General features: G+C 39.6%; 1 pseudogene; it reads left to right on the forward strand.

Moving 5' to 3' along the window:
• The window catches only part of LOC102250849, a 29,463-nt pseudogene extending 14,345 nt beyond the window's left edge, over window positions 1-15,118 (forward strand).
• Window positions 15,119-19,248: the final 4,130 nt, after the last annotated feature.

Raw genomic sequence — 19,248 nt, forward strand, 5'->3', positions numbered from 1 at the left:
CAACCAAAGGACTTGTATGCATGCATATTTGCATAACCAATGGACACAGACACTGGGCTGGTGGGGGCTTGCTGGGTGTGGGAATGGCTGGGGGGTTGGGTCAATTGGGGAAAAAGGAGACATATGTAAAACTTTAGACAATGAAAAAAATTTTAAAAGAAAAAAAGCAAATAAAGTTTCAAAACACATAAAAAATAATAAGAAAAGTATAATATGCTAATCAGACCAAACATCCTTCCAGATGGAGCCAGGGCTGCAAGGGAAGCCCGGGTCCCAGATGCCAGAGGGAAGCTGGTGCCGGTAGCTGGGGGAAGGAAGGCCTACACTTGCATGAATTTTGTGCATCAGGCCTCTAGTAAGAGTATAAACATTTCTTATACCACACTAATATTTTTTTAAATATATTTTATTGATTTTTTACAGAGAGGAAAGGAGAGAGATAGAGAGTTAGAAACATCGATGAGAGAGGTGCGACTTTGGAAAACATTATGGAGCTTCTTCAAAAAATTAAAAATGAAACTCCTATTTGACCCAGTGATCCCACTTCTAGAAATATATCCTAAGAAACCTGAAAGACCAATCAGAAAGAATATATGCACCCTTGCATTCATAGCAGCATAATTTACCATAGTTAAGATTTGGAAACAGCCCAAGTGCCCATCAGCAGATGAATAGATAAAAAACTTTGGCACTTTTACACAGTGGAATACTACACAGCAGTAAAAAAGAAAGAGCTCTTCAATTTGCAACAGCTTGTATGGACCTGGAGAGTATTGCCCTAAGTCAGCGGTTCTCAACCTGTGGGTCGGGACCCCTTTGGGGGTCGAACGACCCTTTCACAGGGGTCGCCTAAGACCATCGGAAAACACATATATAATTACATATTGTTTTTGTGATTAATCACTATGCTTTAATTATGTTCAATTTGTAACAATGAAAATACATCCTGCATATCAGATATTTACATTACGATTCATAACAGTAGCAAAATTACAGTTATGAAGTAGCAACAAAAATAATTTTATGGTTGGGGGTCACCACAACATGAGGAACTGTATTAAAGGGTCGCAGCATTAAGAAGGTTGAGAACCACTGCACTATAACCTCTGAGCCTCAGTTTCTTCGTCTGTAAAGTGGGAGGGGGTAGAGTAACAGTGTCTATCTGTGCCCAGTGCCTGAAACACCTGACTGATAGGAGGAGCTCAACAAATAGTCACCTGGAAGGTGACCTGGAGTGAATACAGACTTAGACCAAGATTTTCTTGAACATTGTAAACTTAATTCATTTTAATCTCTGCATGCCCCGTGACCCTACAGACCAGGGGTCCTCAAACTTTTTAAACAGGGGCCCAGTTCACTGTCCCTCAGACCGTTGGAGGGCCAGACTATAGTTTAAAAAAAAACTATGAACAAATTCCTATGCACACAGCGGCAGCAAAAAAACCTGGTGGGCCGGATAAATGTTTTCGGTGGGCCGCATGTGGCCCGCGGGTCGTAGTTTGAGGACCCCTGAAACAGACAAATTTCTGTGAGAAAGTTGGAGTAGATGGGGGGTGGTGGTGTTGGGAGAGATTAACCAGAGAACTTATATGCATACTAGAGGTCAGGTGCACGAATTTGTGCACTGGTGGGGTCCCTCGGCCTGGCCTGCAGGGATCTGGCTGAAACTGGCTCTCTGACATCCCCCAAGGAGTCTCGGATTGTGAGAGTGCATAGGCCAGGCTAAGGGATCCCACCAGTACAAGATCAGGGTCGGGGAAGAAACGTGGGGGTGGGGGGTAGGCTCCAGGGCGTGTCTGGCCTGTCTCACCCATCCCCTAACCTCCTGACCCCAGCAGCAAGCTAACCTACCAGTTGGAGCGTCTCCCCCCTGGTGGTCTGTGCATGTCATAGTGACTAGTCAAATGGTAGAGAATGGTCAGACACTTAGCATTTTAGATTTTATTATATAGAATATCATAGCCCATGAAGACATACAATAGTGTGGTGAAGGCCTGGGAGGGGCAAGTGTAGAGTGGAAGGGGTCAATGGGAAAAAAACAAAAGCAAAAAGCACAGGGGACATCTGTAATACTTTCAACAACAAAGATAAATTTAAAAAAAATAAAATGTCTATTCTTAAGCATTTTACACATTTTCATATCAGGCAGACTGCTGCATACAATTCAGATGTTAAAAATGATTCTATGTTAGACTAAAAAAATAAGTCCTTAACTGAGTTTAGGTGTAATTCTAATATGAAAAAATGGGTGAGTGGGAAGAGATAAACCAATGAGCTTGTATGCATATATGCTTAACCCATGGACACAGACAATAGTGGGGGAGGTGTGAAGGCCTGGGGTGGGGGGTGGTTGCTGGCTGAGAGAAGTCAATGGGAGGAAAAGGGGACATTGTAATGCTTTCAACAGTAAATATTAAGAAATATATGAAAAAATATATTATTGAGAATATGACAACTGTTTCAAAATTCTCAAAAAACTAGAATAAAAATCCTAATGATGGATTTGCCATTGATATATCAGGTCACCCTTATTGTTGATAATATTGCAATTGGAATGGGATGATATCTTAGCTGACATGATAGAATTCCTTTATATACAAAGGTCATCCAAAAGCTCTCCCATAGTACCTCTTGACAGTAAAAAAAAAAAAAGAAAGAAAGTTACATGAGTAATGGACTATTAAAAGACCTTAGAGTTATTTTATTTTACATTCAAATGTCATTCTTATCATGCTAGGGATTGTTGATAACAGAAAAAATAGAACACAGAAAAAGCATGATTCAGAACATGGGCATTTTTAGACATACTAGCCATATTTATGCTATAGAAAGGTAAGCCAGTGTTCTAGCCAGTGTGGCTCAGTTTGTTAGGTGTCGTCCTGTGCACCAAAAGATTGCCAGTTCAATTTCCGTTCATGGCATATGTCCGAGTTGTGGGCTCAATCACCGGTAAAGGGTGTGCAGAAGGCAGATGATCAATGTTTCACTCTCACATTAATGTTTTTCTCTTCCTCCCTCTCCCTTCATCTCTCTCTAAAAATCAATAAAAAGTTAAACTAGGTATTTCAGTGATTTGGAGGTACTTTATTCAGAGGGAAGCATCACTTTGTGAGATCATGGTCTTCAAAATGTATCCAAATGAATCCCAAGAATTGTTAGAATGAACATAATTTAATCAACAAATAATGTTGATTTTCCCCATAATGTTAACATCCAGAAGTTGTAACTTACTCAGAGATTCCAGGGCAAGCTCCCTCTAGATAATACAGTATTTGAAAAAGAACTTATAAATTATTTAAAAAGAAATATGGAAAATGAAATAGTGTAGTTTCCAAGTACACTGTGAGAGAACAAAATAAGAAGCAACCATCCATTGTTCAAGCTCCACACACAATGGGCTGGGATAATCACTCTCTTCCTTGTGTCCGCATAGGGATTTATTCATTTAATAGATAATGTCATGGTACTTATTACTATATTTTAAAACAGTCATACACAATAACAAATAGTTTTATAACAAGAAAAACAGCAGCACTTTAGAGGCTGTCTCAAGTGGCATGATAATAGTAGTGTTGATATGGTGGGCTAAGCAAGGGCAATTGAAATTCTAATGTAACATTTCCCATTTTGCACATAAGTTCCTGATGAATTGAAATGATATAATTATTTATAGTCTTTGATATCAGTTTTAACCATGATCAAGAAGTCAGTTTTTTCAACCAATATCAGAAGTTAGCAAAAAATATTGATGATAAGGATTTATAAGTAACTTCATGGGGATCAGAAACCAAAAGTTATGGAGTAAAACTGGGTTTGGAACTTTAAAGGACACACATATATTGAACATGGAATCTTTAACAAAGTGAAATAGATATATTTTATCCAATAATTTCACTGTCATTTCAAATTATTTTTGTTGAGCTGTCCACATGAATGGTGGCTCTTGCCCTGAGAGATTATAAAACATGTCACTTGCCCTTCCCCAATAATTCTAGGCAGAACTCAAAGGTAATTTAATTAATTCAATCAGTAATTATTGATGATTAATTTGTGCCTATGTACCAGAAACTGAACTAGTGTTATATGAGATTAAGATGCTCTTATGTTCCACAAATTAACAAAAAAACCCCTTCTGGTTTATAGAATAAACCTGATATCAAATTATTTATACATATATGATATAAAAGTGAAATTCTATCTCTGCCCTGACCTTTTGCAGTGTGCTCAACAATTATATTTGTCTACAATCTTTTAACTTTGCTCCTCAGCCTGGGAAATTACTACTCTGTTGAGATTTTTTGTTGCATTGTTTGTTAAGTGTTCTCCAAATATTCTACTCATTGTTTATAGATGATTCTAATACAGAGACCCATAAAATACCATTAATTATTGAGCATTCTGAGTTTTTGAGTTTAATTCTTTCCATTTAAAAATGTAGGGCTTTCAAAATTTTCTACTGAGAATATGCTTCCTAATTCTATCTAATAAAGAGGAATATGTTAATTGACTCTCACACCACAGCAAAGGTGGTGGCACCCACAGCCAATAAGGAGGGAATATGCTAATTGACTGCCCTGCCCTCAAAGATGGCGGTGCCCATAGCCACAAGATGGCTGGCAGGGGAGGGCAGTTAGGGGAGACCAGGCCAGCAGGGGATGGTATTTTGGGGGGACTAGGCCTGCAGGGGAGGACAGTTAGGGGAGACCAGGCCAGCAGGGGATGGCAGTTGGGGGTGACTGAGCCAGCAGGGGAGGGCAGTTGGGGGTGATCGGGCCAGCAGGGGAGCAGTTAGGCATCGATCAGGTTGGCAGGGGAGTCGGACATCCCTCTCACATTCTGGGACTGCTGGTTCCCAACCGCTCACCTGCCCGCCTGCCTGATTGCCCCTAACTGCTTCTGCCTGCCAGCCTGATCACCCCCTAACCTCTCCCATGCCAGCCCAATTGCCCCCAACTGCCTTCTCCTGCCGGCCTGGTTGCCCCCAACTGCACTCCCCTGCAGGCATGGTTCCCCCTAACTGCCCTTCCCTGCAGGCCTGATCACCCCCAACTGCCATCCCCTGCAGGCCTGGGAACCCCCAACTGCCCTCCCCTGCCGGCCATCTTGTGGTGGCCATCTTTTGACCAGATGGGGGTGGCCATCTTGTGTGTGAGAGTGTGATGGTCAATTTGCATATTGCCTCTTTATTATATAGAATCATTAGCCATTTCTGGTATATTCATAAAACAGATACCCCTTTTTGAGACTGTCTTAATTTTATGATAATAGTAACATTGATATGATGGATTAAACAGGGAATGATTAATATCCTGAAGTCAAAGTTTTTCATTTTCAATTAGATGCCTGTTATATTGAAATAATGCTATAATTTATAAACTCTTAACATTAGATTTAAACCATAATCAAGAAAGTAATGAAAAGGAATTAACTAATGATATGTGCAAAAACATTGATTCATTACAAGTATAAGAAGTCAGGCACAAAAGACTATATACTAAATGATTCCATATATAATTTTGAGATAAAAACAAAATCCATGGTGATTAATGTCAAAATAATAGTTATCTGGGTATACTGACCAGGTAGAGGCATGGGGAGCCTATAAGGTGCTGGAAGTCTTTTTTGTCCTAATCATCATGATGGTATACATGTGCACACATTTGTAAACTTTCTTTGAGTTGTTAACTTCTGTCCATTTTTCTGTCTGTAAGATATACCTCAAAAACATTTTTAAAAAGAAAACTACTTACTAGAAATAAAGTAGTAAAGCAGTTGTATGTATGCTAGTGTGTTGTGTTGTACAGTTTATTTATTCTTTTGAGGTCATTTTAGTAATGGTTTTTGTTAGGATCAACTCCTCAGCTCTTCTTAAAGAGCTATTTGTACTAGTTTGTTTAATGCTATACTAAGACATTAGTTTCAAAATATTTGTGGATTAAACCTAAACAATGCCACCACCCCCTTCCTTCTGGCGACCACCACTCTGCTGTTTGTGTTCATAAGTTTCAGTTTTATATCCCACATATGAGTGAAATCATATGGTTCTTAGCTTTTCAGGTCTGACTTATTTCACATGTTGTTGCAAATGGTGCTGTTTCATCCTTTCTTATCCCTGATTGGTATTCCATTGTGTATATGTACCACATTTTCTTTATCAAGTCCTCTATCACAGGACACTTTGGTTGTTTCCATGTCTTGGCCACTGTGCATAATGCTACAATGAACATACGGGTACTTATATCTTTGCAAATATATGATTTTGAGTTTTTTGAGTATATACAAAGGAATGGAGCTGCTGGGTCATATAGTAACTATTAACTTTTTTAGGAATTGCCAGATTGCTTTCCATAGTGGTTGTACCAGTCTATATTCCCAACAGCAGTGAATGAGGATTCCTTTTTTCCCACAACCGCTCCAACACTTGTTATTGTTTGTCTTGTTGATAATGGCCACTCTAACAGGTGTGAGGTGGTATCTCATTGTAGTTTTGATTTGCATTTCCCTAATTGGTAGTGAGGGTGAACATCTTTTCATACATCTATTGGCTGTTGGTATGTCTTATTGGGCAGGGTGTATTTTCAGGTCCTCTGCCCACTTTTTGATAAGATTGTTTGTTTGGCGTTGAGTTTTACAAGTTCTTTTTTTATTTGATTGTTTTTGTTAATCCTCACCCTAGGACAGTGGTCGGCAAACTCATTAGTCAACAGAGCCAAATATCAACAGTACGACGATTGAAATTTCTTTTGAGAGCCAACTTTTTAAAACTTAAACTATATAGGTAGGTACATTGTTATTAACTTAATTAGGGTACTCCTAAGGCTTAGGAAGAGCCACACTCAAGGGGCCAAAGAGCTGCATGTGGCTCGCGAGCCGCAGTTTGCCGACCACGGCCCTGGGATATTTTTCCATTGATTTTTAGGGAGAGTGGAAGAAAGAGGGAAAGACAGAGAGAAACATCTAGTGAGAGAAGCACATTGATTGGTTGCCTCCTGCAGGAGCCCCAACTAGGGCTTGGGCTAGGGAGGATCCTGCATCCTAGGTACATGCCCTTGACTGGAATTGAATCTGGGACCTTTTGTTCCACAGGCCATCACTCTATCCACTGAGCCAAACTTGATAGGGCTGAAGTTCTTTATATATTTTGGAAATTAAACGCTTGGCAGAAGTACTGTTTGCAAATATCATCTCACATCTGGTTAGCTGCCTCTTTATTTTGTTGTCCATTTCTTTTGCTGTGCAGAAGCTCTTCATGTTGAGATAATCCCAATCATTTATTTTTGTTTTTACTTCCCTTGCCTTTGGGGTCAAGTTCATAAAATGTTCTCTACAACCGAGGTCCAAAAATTTGGTACTTATATTTTCTTCTATGTAACTTATTGTTTCAGGTTTTATGGTTAGGTCTTCAGTCCATTTTGAATTAGTTTTTGCAGATGGGGACAAACTGTAATCTAGTTTCATTCATTTGCATGTGGCTTTACAATTTTCCCAATGCCATTTATTGAAGAGACTGTCTTTACTCCAGTGTGTGTTTCTGGCTCCTTTGTCAAAAATTGTATGTCCATATACTTATGATCTTATAGCTGGGCTCTCTATTCTGTTACATTGACCTCTGTGTCTGTTTCTCTGTCAATGTCATGCTGTTTAGATTATCATAGTTCTGTAGTATAAACTGAAGTCAGATAGTGTGATACCTCCAGCTTCATTCTTTTTTTTTTTCTTTTTTTTTTAGGATTGGTGTGCCTATTCAGCGTCTTTTATGATTCCATATAAATCTGATAATTTCACATTCCATTTCTTTAAAAAATGACATTGGCATTTTTATGGGGATTGCATTAAATCTGTATATTGCTTTGGATAATATGGCCATTTTAACTGTGTTGGTTCTTCCAATCCATGAATATGAGATATTTTTCCATTTTGCTGTATCTTTTTCTATCTCTTTTAATAATGCTTTGTAATTTTTAGTATATAGGTCTTTCAAATTCTTTGTTAAGTTCATTTCTAAGTATTTTATTCTTTTGTTGCGATTGCAAAAGGAATTATTTTTTCCATTTCTTTTTCTAAAGTTTTGTTGTTAGTATACAGGGAGCCAATGGATTTTTGCACATTGTTTTTGTATCCTGCAACTTGACTATATTTGTTTATTGTTTCTAATAGTTAAAGAAATTTATTATTTATAAATCTTTTAAAAATTTATTTTAGAGACAGGAAGGGAGTTATAGAGTGAGAGAGAAACATCAATGTGAGAGAGAAACACTGATTTGTTGCCTTCCTCGAGATCCCTGACCAGGGATTAATCCAGCAACCCAATATATGTCCTGACCGGGAATCAAACCCACCACTTCCTGGTGTATGGTAAATACTCCTACCAACTGAGATACACCAGCCAGGGCTTATATATCAACCTTTGGATTATACAACATATACCATGGATAGGGAAAGAGAAGTCAAATTACCTTAGAGATTTCTTCAGTTAGGATTTTCTTGATTAATCATGCTATGTGTTAAGGAATTTGAAGTATAGAAGTCTGAGTGAATGGGATCTGCATATTCTGACACTTCTCAGAAAAAGAATTTGGGAAGGAATAGGAAAATTTTTAACTTTAGATTAATAATATTAGCTAAGGCAAAAGATGACTATAGTTGAATAAACAATAGTAAAGAAAAATTACTCTCCTTTTTACTATAGTTCTTTGAAGAATTATTAAGGCCTGGCCAATGGAAAGGGCTAAACCAATAGAGCTGAGAAATAAATTATTATTTATCTCTTTTTTTGTATGTATGTTTATATAAAGCATAGTTTGAAATAATTATTTTAGATTCTGTTATTTAAACCTCATCTCTGTATTAAGCATGACAGTTGAGAGTTGAATTGTTTTACAAAGCTCTTATGATAGTTGTAGCTATTATTCAATCACTCTATCTCCAGTATCTTACACAACACTTTTTACATAGAAGGAGTTTAATAAATATTTTTGAGTATATTAAATTGACCTGAAATAGCATGGAATTATAGTTCAGAAAATGAGATACTGGAGTTTTCTATTTCAGAGATGGAATATTTCTAATAATTACATATTCCAGAATGCATGCATGTAAGTAGATGGCTGATGTAAAAGGTAGTTGACTATATCTTCTTGATGTGTGTCATAACTTATTCAATGCATAAAGTATCTAATCCTTTTATACTGACTTCTTATTCAGCTTTACCCTCCTACATATTTCTGGGCAAATCAAGATCTCTTTGATGTTGAAGGAGAATGTTCATGAAGCAAGATGAAAATCTGGCCATCAGTTTGTTTACATATAACATCTGTTTTATTGTGTCCTTGTGATATATTGCACAGAAATTAAAGATCCAAAGAAAAGCAAATAAGTAGCGTTATTCCAACTTGACCTTGAATTGTAATATATATCAACAACTCCAGAGGTGGTATTAGAGTCCTTTCTGGTGTTGGAAAAAAATGAAACATAAAAAAAAATGAGTTGGCAAGAAAGGAGTGTCCCAACTCACTTACTGAGATCCTTGAATTAAACATTCTCATATATTGTTCATATAAAAAGGATTACTGACACTTGATGGCAAATCTGAAGAAGTTGTCATCATATTCAGTCTTGCTAAAGCAAAGGAACCCCATTTTGAAACAGGGAATGTTTAAAATTGCATTTTATAACAAACCAAGAGGACACACCTGGATAGAACATGAGATGGCTTAGTTGTTACAGGGAATTTTTATTAGAAAGTTGACTTTCTAAAAATGTATTAAAATACTTCACAAATTTCTGTATATGAGTATTACTATCACTATGTTGTTTTTAATATTATTAAATATATTAAAAGGTAATTACATCATTGCCTCCAGTCTTTCTATAGCAGAGACAAATAAACAACAAGTATTTGTCAGTCTCAGCAATAAACTATAGTGGCAGCAAACTTAATCTGTTGCTAATTAGGCTTGTGGAAAACTAAATCAAGCATCAAAAACCACAAATTATTTTAGGCTTCTTCTAGCATAAACAGAAAGCCTTGAGGGTCCATAACATGTTATTTTTGTTGACAGTCTTCCACTTTTTGACCAATTGATCTCATGTTTCTGATAGGCTCTGTCTTGATTGCTCTTAGCTCTGTTTTCTCTTGGCCTCCAAGCAGCAGTTTGTTAATCCCTCCAATTTTTGTGTATTTAAGCAGGATTACAAACTTCAAATACATTGTAAAATGAACCTGTATACAATCTTTCAAAACCACTTAAGTGACCGAGTGATGGAAGTACCAGCCTTGTAAGTAAATATAGAACATTTAGGAAATTGTCCCAAGTGTTTATTTATAAGTCATTTTTAATTACTAACTAAGAATGAATGAAAGCTCTGGAAAATGTAAAATGGCAGAGCCTTTTGCATTAAATTACTCTTTACTCACAACATGAAAAGGATAATACTGTGTTTTTTAAAAGTTTGTTCTAATTTCACTGAAAATAAAATAAAGTCTTTTAAACTGCAGAAACTTTAGTACACAGGTAAAAGAATAAATCATTACAATGACCAAGCAGTTATGAGCAATGGTCATGCTCCACTGCAAGGATTCCTTACAGTTTCATTCACCTAAGTGATGACTGATCAAGTAATGAAATTTTAAAAATTATTTGTTGTTACTGGAAGTTCAAATTCAACTGGCATTCTTTATTTTATATGGTAACTCATAATGGACTAAGTGTAAATTAAGAAAGCAATGTGATTTTATTTTCATAGCATCTGGCAATAATTAAAATGATTGTATCCTGTGTGTTTAACCTTGTCTGAGTTCAGAATCAAATTAGACCTAGTTAAGGAGTACCTCAGTTAACTCAGTTCCCCAGGGATCATAGCCTAGAAATAATTTTATTGTCCTAAACCTGAGTTACAGTGTACCACAATTAAGCACCTAGGCACCATTTTGCCTACAATAACACAATTTTCTTGTTTGCTCTGTCAAAACAATCAGGATGTGCTTTAGTATTTTGCACGTACTCTGATTCATTTGGAGCCTGGAGTCATATTCTTAACTCCAGACTAGTGCTTGAATTCTAGAACCACTTATCTAATCTTGTCAGCACTACCGTATTTGGAGGTGATATTTTTTTGTATTTTTTATTGACTTGATTTTGTTAATAACATTTTATATGTTTCAGGTGTAGAAATTTTAATTTTTCTTCTTAAGGGCTTTTTAAAAAGTTCTTTATTGTTTAAAGTATTACATATAGTATTACATATGTGTCCTTTTTTCCTCATTGACCTCTCCTCGGCCACCCCCACCCCCCACACATACCCTCACTCCCCTAGTGTCTGTGTCCATTGGTCATGCTTATATGCATGCATACAAGTCCTTTGGTTGATATCTTACATCACCCCCCTCCTCTGCCTTCCCTCTGAAGTTTAACAGTCTGTTTGATGCTTCTCTGTCTTTAGATCTATTCATGTTCATCAGTTTATGTTGTTTATTATATTCTAAAAATGAGTGAGATCACATGATATTTATCTTTCTTCGACTGACTTATTTCACTTAACATAATGCTCTCCATGTCCATCCATGCTGTTGCGAATGGTAAGAGTTCTTTCTTTTTTACAGCAGAATAGTATTCCATTAGAATTCTCAAATATACTCCCCAAACTCTACGTTTTATTATTTTTAATCAGTGTAAAAGCCGTGGATGTTTTCTTAGAAATTCCTTCCTTCCTTCCTTCCTTCCTTCCTTCCTTCCTTCCTTCCTCCCTTTTACCTGCTTTCCTTTCTGTCTTTGAGTCTATCTCCATTATTCCTTCATGCTTTTATCTCCATTATTCCCACTTTTCAGCTCTGTCTCTCTCACCCTCCCTCCCTTTCTTAGTCTCTTTCCCTTCCAACTCTATCTCTCTGCATTCTACGAGCATTTCTAATTTTCCTTTTTTTGAATGGTTAACCATTTTATTTTCCTCCCATGAGCATTTCTTAAGCACCTACTCTGTATAAGCTCTTGAAGTTTCAATATCAAGTAAAACAAAGTTGCATCCCTATATAAGTTCACCACTTAGATAAGTGGACACAAATATCAAAAAGTCCAAAATAGAGTAAGTGTCATATTTGTTTACAAATTCTATGGAATAAGTAGAGATATTCTCTGGTGCAATAAGGAACCAGAATGGGCATATATATCAGACTGAAGGACATGATCAGGAAGGCTTCTTAGAGACTGTGATGCTTGTGATGGACTTTAACGTACAGATAGAGGTGACTATTTCACAATATATATCATCACGGTTGTACATTTAAAATATGTACATTTTTAAATTGTCAATTATGCTTCAATAAATCTGGAAAAAAGAAAATAAAAAGAACAGATGGGAGTTAATTACAGCATCATTCACAATAGTCATGATACACACACAATGGAATATTATTTAACCTTAAAAAAGATGGAAATTTTATTTGGAACAACGTAGATGAAACTGGAAGATGTTATGTTAACTGGAATAAACAAAAGACACAGAAAGACAAATACTACATAATATGCCACATATGTATGATGTTAAATAGTCTAACTCATAGAAACAGAGAATAGCTTTGTGGTTGCCATGGGTGAGGGAAAGGAGAAATTAGATGATTTTATTAAGGCTACAAAGTTTCAGTTATGCCTGATGAATAAATTCTAGTATTCTAATCTATTTAATAGTGACAGTAGTTAATGATACTGTTATAAACAGGTATCCTCTGCTTTTTGAAAGTTTGCATTATGCCACTTTACCTTTACAAAAAGCCTACATGAGTACCTGTTTTCACTAACAAAAGAAACCTGAAAGAATTTTAACTTTTACAAAAATAGAAGGAAAGCAAATAAAGCATCCAGCTTATGAAAGGCTTTATAGGAACATTCTATTTCAAATAATAGGGAAAACCTGTACCTAAATTTTGCTAAGAGGATAGATCTTAACTTTCCTCACCACACACACACACACACACACACACACACACACACACACAATGGGAAACTATGTAGAGATGATAGATATTATAATTAAATGTATTGAGTTAATTTAAAATTGCGTACATATATCAAAACATCAAGTTGTACACTTTAATATATACAATTTTACATGTCAATGAGATTGCAATGTGCAGGAGGCAGCTGATCGATGTTTCTCTCTCATCGATGTTTCTAACTCTCTATCCCTCTCCCTTCCTCTCTGTAAAAAATCAATAAAATATATTTTTAAAAAAATCCTAATATATAAAAACCCAGCATCCGTGATGACCAAACGGATGACCAGCCCATCCCCCAGCCCTCAGGCTCCATTGATCACGGGATGGCTAACGGGGGAACTGGGGTCCCTCAGGCTCCAATGAATCCCTGACAGCAGCAACTGGTGAGCGGGCAGAAGGCAGACCACTTGGTCCCTCCCCTGGCCCACAGGCTCCCATTGATCAGGGGATGGTTAACAGGGAACCAGAGTGAGTGGCTCGGGGACTGGCAAGCAGCTGGAAGGCAGGCCTCTTGGTTCCTCCTCCTGGCCCTCAGACTCCAATCAGTCAGTGGTCGAGGTGGGGTAGAACTGGGGACTGGCTTCCTTAGTAGTCCTGTAGGTTCAATCTCCAGAGGACAGGCCAGGTACCAGCAGATCAGTGCCTCCAGCAAGATCCCGACAGTGCTGCAGGCCTCCTGGAACTTGGCCTCGGGCACTGCGGCCGATTCCCCTCCCTAGATTCTCCATAAGGAAGAAAGGATAGTGCAAGCATCACCAGGGGTGACCAGCGGTGACTGACTGCTCTCCCTGTGCTTCCTCCAGGTCACTCGAGCTGGCCTACGCCCTCCCCACTCCAGGTGAAGTGTGATCACTGCACACGGAAGGAATGTAGTAAAAAAACAAAAACCGATGACCAAGAAAATGCTGCAGTCAACGTCTGGAGTCCGGCTCAGGAAAATGGAGAGAAGGGAGAATTCCATAAGTTGGCCAATTCCAAGATATTTCTGAGTGACTGCCTGGCGTGTGACAGTTGTGTGACTGCAGAGGAAGGAGTCCAAGTTTCTGAACAGAACACCAAGGACTTCTTCTGTGTTCTGAACCTTAATAAGAAATGTGATACCTCACAGCACAAAGTGCTGGCAGTGTCCATGTGTCCTCAGTCTCTGCCTTATTTTGATGCTAAATTCAGCCTCAGTGTCACTGATGCATCCAGAAGGCTCTGTGGCTTTCTCAAAAGCTTCGGGGCTCACTGTCTTTGACATGAAGATAGCTGCGGACTTCATCATCCTGGAGAGTCAGAAGGAATTTGTGCGTCTGTACTGCCAGCACCGTGAGGAAGAGCCCCGGCTACCCATGCTGACCTCCGCCTGCCCCAGCTGGGACCGATATGCAGAGCGTGTGCTGGGTCACCCCATCACCCCCACCTCTGCATAGCCAAGTCTCCCCAGCAGATCATGGGCTCTCTAGTAAGGATTACTTCACCAGACAGCAGAACCTGTCCCCAGACAAGATTTTCCACGTCATCATAGTCCTGTGTTATGACAAGAAACTGCTGGCCTTTGAGAAGATGTTCCCACAGCTTCGCACAGTTCCCAGGGTCCTGACTGTTTGTAAACCTTAGGTGAAAATGTTCAGATAATGGAGCAAAGTGACCTTGCCTCGAGTGATGCCGCCGTGGACACGCTGTTTGGAGACATGAAGGAGAAGGAGGTGAGGCTCCACGAGGGTGCTAGCTCTGACGGGTACCTGGCACACATCTTCAAGCACATGGCCGAGGAGCTGTTCAACAAGGACATGGGAGTGCTCACCTACCGCACCCTGAGGAACAAAGACGTCCAGGAGGTCACCCTTGAAAGGGATGGAGAGGTTCTGCTACGATTTGAGGCTGCTTATGGCTTTCGGAACATCCAGAAGTGGTCCTGAAGCTGCAGAGGGGCAAGTTCCCCTGCCACTTTGTGGAGATCCTGGCCTGTGCCAGGCATACATAAGTGGCAGAGTCCAGGCCCAGGTGGATGATGGGTGTGCAAGCAGGACACTGCTGCGGCAGATAGAAGGCATCTACGCTGCCATCCCGGTGTGGCCCCCGGAGACCAGTGCCCATGTGCAGGAGCTGTACCAGGAGTGGCTGGAGCGGGAGGGTGGGTGACTCCACCCAGGCCCAGGCAGCCCTGCACACTGCCTAGCAGGGCTCAGTGCAGCCTGCCAAGACATTAAGTGGTAAAGGTCCAGCAGACACCTGGCCTGTAGGCCGCCTGAAGAGGGGTGTCAGACACGTGAAGGAAAGGCTTAGCATCTCTGTCATCACTTTGGTTTTCAGAATTCCCTGCTCCCTATCAGTTGGCTCCCTCCCTCTGAGGGGTGCTGTCGTCGTCACATGAGTGCAACTGGAATATTGTATCTCAAGAGGATTGCCCCAATGTATGGATCCTTTTATCCAATGATGAAAAAATCCCAAAGAACAAGAATGGAGACAGACTACTGTCCTTTAGACTTAAAAAAACTCCGGAAGTGTCCTGCAAAGAGCTGAGACTTGGTTCTGTCCACGCACCTCAGAGAGATTGGATGAGGAAATGGCCCAGTTTGGCCCTGACTTTACCCACTTATGTTACTCTTGACGGTGTCTTTGCCACAATGTGAATAAACTGCCACCTTTTGGAAAAGGGGCTCATACGAAACTCTACATTCCCAACTTTTCTTGAAACAGATCTATGTTCTGCAGCTGTGACCACCGTCCTGAGATCAGGTCCTGTAGACCAGGTCCTGTTGCTGGGAATGAGCGGGCACTGGAGTGGAGGTTCCCTCCCCCCCGTGCCCTTTTACATTCAGGGATTGAGCTGAACTCACTTTAGGGGAGGCCTGGCAAGGGTGACAGGTGTCACAGATAGAAGGATGGAGAATGGAGAAGTGGACACCCTACTCTGTCCCTCCCTGGGTAGGGTCAGGAAGATGAAGGCTGGCCAGCCCATCCCACAATTGAGTGAGATAGCATTCTGTGTGTCCACCTCTCACCCCATTGGCCTGGCCACTCCCCTCAGCTCTGGGCAGCCCTCTGTGTTCCACGACAGTGCACTCTGCCCTCACATGCTGCTCGCCCTAAGTGAGAAGGAAGAGAGCAATTGGCTCACAGACAACTACACAGAAAGATAGGGCTCATGGCTGGTGAGCTCAGCAGTGAGTTGAGTGGTAAGGAGCAGTGAGCAGGCAGGTGGTAAGGAGCGAAAGGTCCCAGACTGCAAGAGGGATTTCCAACTGACAGCTTAGGCCCATGGGGAATGAGCCTAAGCCGGCAGGCGGACATCCCCTGTGGGGTCCTGGACTGTGAGAGGGTGCAGGCCCGGCTGAGGGACCCTCCCCCAGTGCACGAATTTCTTGTACTAGGCCTCTAGTAACTTATAAAAGGTACATAAAGGAGGCATGAAGGTCACCATAAACAGGAAAATGAACATGTACAAAAGCATGGTGGTATCATGCATTCAATATGCATTCTGAAGCTTATGTTCAATATACTAAGAGGAGAGGGTACATTTGGAGTGAGGCAGAGGATTTGACCATAGAAATAGACATTAGTCAGAATATGGAGTGGCTTACATGTTAAATTTAAGAAATCAACTTTAATTTGGAAGTTCTGGGCAGCCATTTGTTGAATTTTAAGCATGAACATGGCATAATCATGTTATAGTTTTGTAAAGTATTACTTTAGAATTATGTGAAGTGAGATAGCTTAAGGCAGAAAACCAAGTTAGGGAGGGTATTGGTGCAATAACTAGGCAAGTATAGGTAAAACACTTATCTAAGGAAATGGTTTGGGGACAATAACTGGGAATAGATTCAAGTTATTGGGATGTGTCCTAAACAGGACTCATCCTGTAACCTTCCTAATTTGGATATATCCTGCAATTGTTTTACATAGCACTTATGACAGTTGTAGTTGTTATTCAATCTACCTCCACTGTCTTATACAACACCTTTTACATAGAAGGAGTTCAATAAATATTTTGAGTATATTAAATTGACCTGGATTGGCAAGGAATTAAAGTTCAGAAAATGAGATACTGGAGTTTGATATTTCAGAGATGGAATATTTCTAAATTATTACATATTCCAGAATGCATGCATGTAAGTAGGTGGCTGATGTGAATGGTAGTTGAAGAACAGATAATTGTGACACAAAGGTGATAGATCAGTTATGTAGATGGATATTTACTTTATTCTCTTGAGCATGAAGAAAGAAATCTGTACTCATGGTGGCTTCTGAGGAGGAATAATCTTTTTTTTTTTAATATATTTTTATTGATTTTAGAGAGGAAGGGAGAGGGAGAGAGAGAGAGAGAGAAACACAATGATGAGAATAATTGCTCAGCACAATCTTGATGGAATGTGGTCTTGGATTCTGACTGCTACATAATGGGTTTCTAGTGACATGTTCATACATAGGGAACCATAAATGAACAAATTTCAGTATGTGAATATTAATATAATTAAAAATAGATATTTTGGAGTTCCATATTTATTTTTTGTGATTTTTGAAGGATAACTGAGATAATTGTTTATAGTCTATGCTAATAAAAGAGAAACATGCAAATTGGTGTCACTCCACTATGCCCACCAGCCAATTAGAGCAACTATGCAAATTAACCCAACAAAATGGCAGTTAATTTGCACAGGCACGGAGCGAAGACTGAAGGCTCCAGCTGGAGTGAAGACTGAAGACTGAAGAGGCTTGGCTTCTCCGCTGCGGCCGGACCAAAGGCCTGGGTCCCAGGTGTCTGAGGAAAACCGGTGCCAGCTGCCAGGGGAAGGAAGGCCTATTGTGTGAATCTTTGTGCAACGGGCTTCTAGTTAAAACATAATAATAATAATAAAACAAACAACCATACAATACTATTGGTCAGATGTGGCCCTTGGTTTATAAGATTTATCTAAATATATATAAATATATACATAAATATGAAGTCTTAAAGCAGGTGAACAGTCATTTTATAATAGGTTACATGTATATTTTGGGTTTTTTTTTAAACTTATAGTGCACTGACTTAATTTTTTAATTTTTTTTATCTTTATTGTTGAAAGTATTACAAATGGCCCCCCCTTTTTTCCCCCCAATGATCCCCTCCTCCCCAATCTCTCCCCTGCACTGTGTCCATGGGTTTTGCATATCCTTTCTAATAATAGACAAACAGGGTAATTGACCTTACCTTAGCTACATCTCCCATTGGCTAATCAGCGCAATATGCAAATTAACCGCCAACAAAGATGGCGGTTAATTTGCATACGTAGGCTCCAAGCAGCAGAGCGAAGACTGAAGGTGAGCCGGAGCAGCGAAGACAGAAGACTGAAGGCGGCTCCGGCTGGAGCAGCGAAGACGGAAGACTGAAGGCAGCTCCAGCTGGAGCAGCGAAGACGGAAGACTGAAGGCAGCTCCGGCCGGAGCGAAGGCCTGGGTCCCAGGTGCCGGAGGAAAACCGGTGCCCGCAGCCAAGAGAAGGGAAGGCCTATTGCATGAATCTCTTCGTGCAACAGGCCTCTAGTATGCATATAAATTCTTTGGTTAATCCCTTCCAGTCCCCACCCTTCCCTCTGAGATTCCTCGGTCTGTTGCATGCTTCCATGTGTCTGGATCTATTTTGTTTGTCAGTTTATTTTGTTCATTAGATTCCAAATATAAGTGAGATCATGTGATATTTGTCTTTCAATGACTGGCTTATTTCACTTAGCATATTTTCCAGGTTCCTCCATGTTGTCTCAAAGGGTAAGAGATCCTTTTTTTACAGCTGCATAATTTTCCATTGTATAAATGTGCCACAGCTTTTTTAAGCATTCATCTACTGGTGAGCACTTGGGCTGTTTCCAGATCTTAGCTATTGTAAATTGTGCTGCTATGAACATAGGGGTGCATACATTCTTTCTGATTATTGTTTTGAGTTTCTTAGGATATATTCCTAGAAGTGGGATCAATGGGTCAAATGGGAGTTTCATATTTATTTTTTTGAGGAAACTCCAAACTGTTTTCCATGTGGTTGTACCAGTTTTCAGTTCCTCCAGCTGTGTACTAGGGCTCCTCTTTCTCCACAACCTTGCCAGCACTTGGTTTTGTTGATTTATTTATGATAGCTATTCTGGCAGTCGTGAGGTGATACCTTATTGTCATTTTAATTTGCATCTCTCTGATGATTAGCTATCTTGAGCATTTTTTATGTCTCTTGGCCATTTGTATTTCCTTTTTTGAGAAGTGTCTATTTAGGTCATCTGCCCATTTTTAAATTGGATTCTTTGTCT

The sequence above is a fragment of the Myotis brandtii genome, unplaced genomic scaffold (assembly GCF_000412655.1).
Source record: "Myotis brandtii unplaced genomic scaffold, ASM41265v1 scaffold394, whole genome shotgun sequence".
NCBI classification, from domain to species: Eukaryota; Metazoa; Chordata; class Mammalia; order Chiroptera; family Vespertilionidae; genus Myotis; species Myotis brandtii.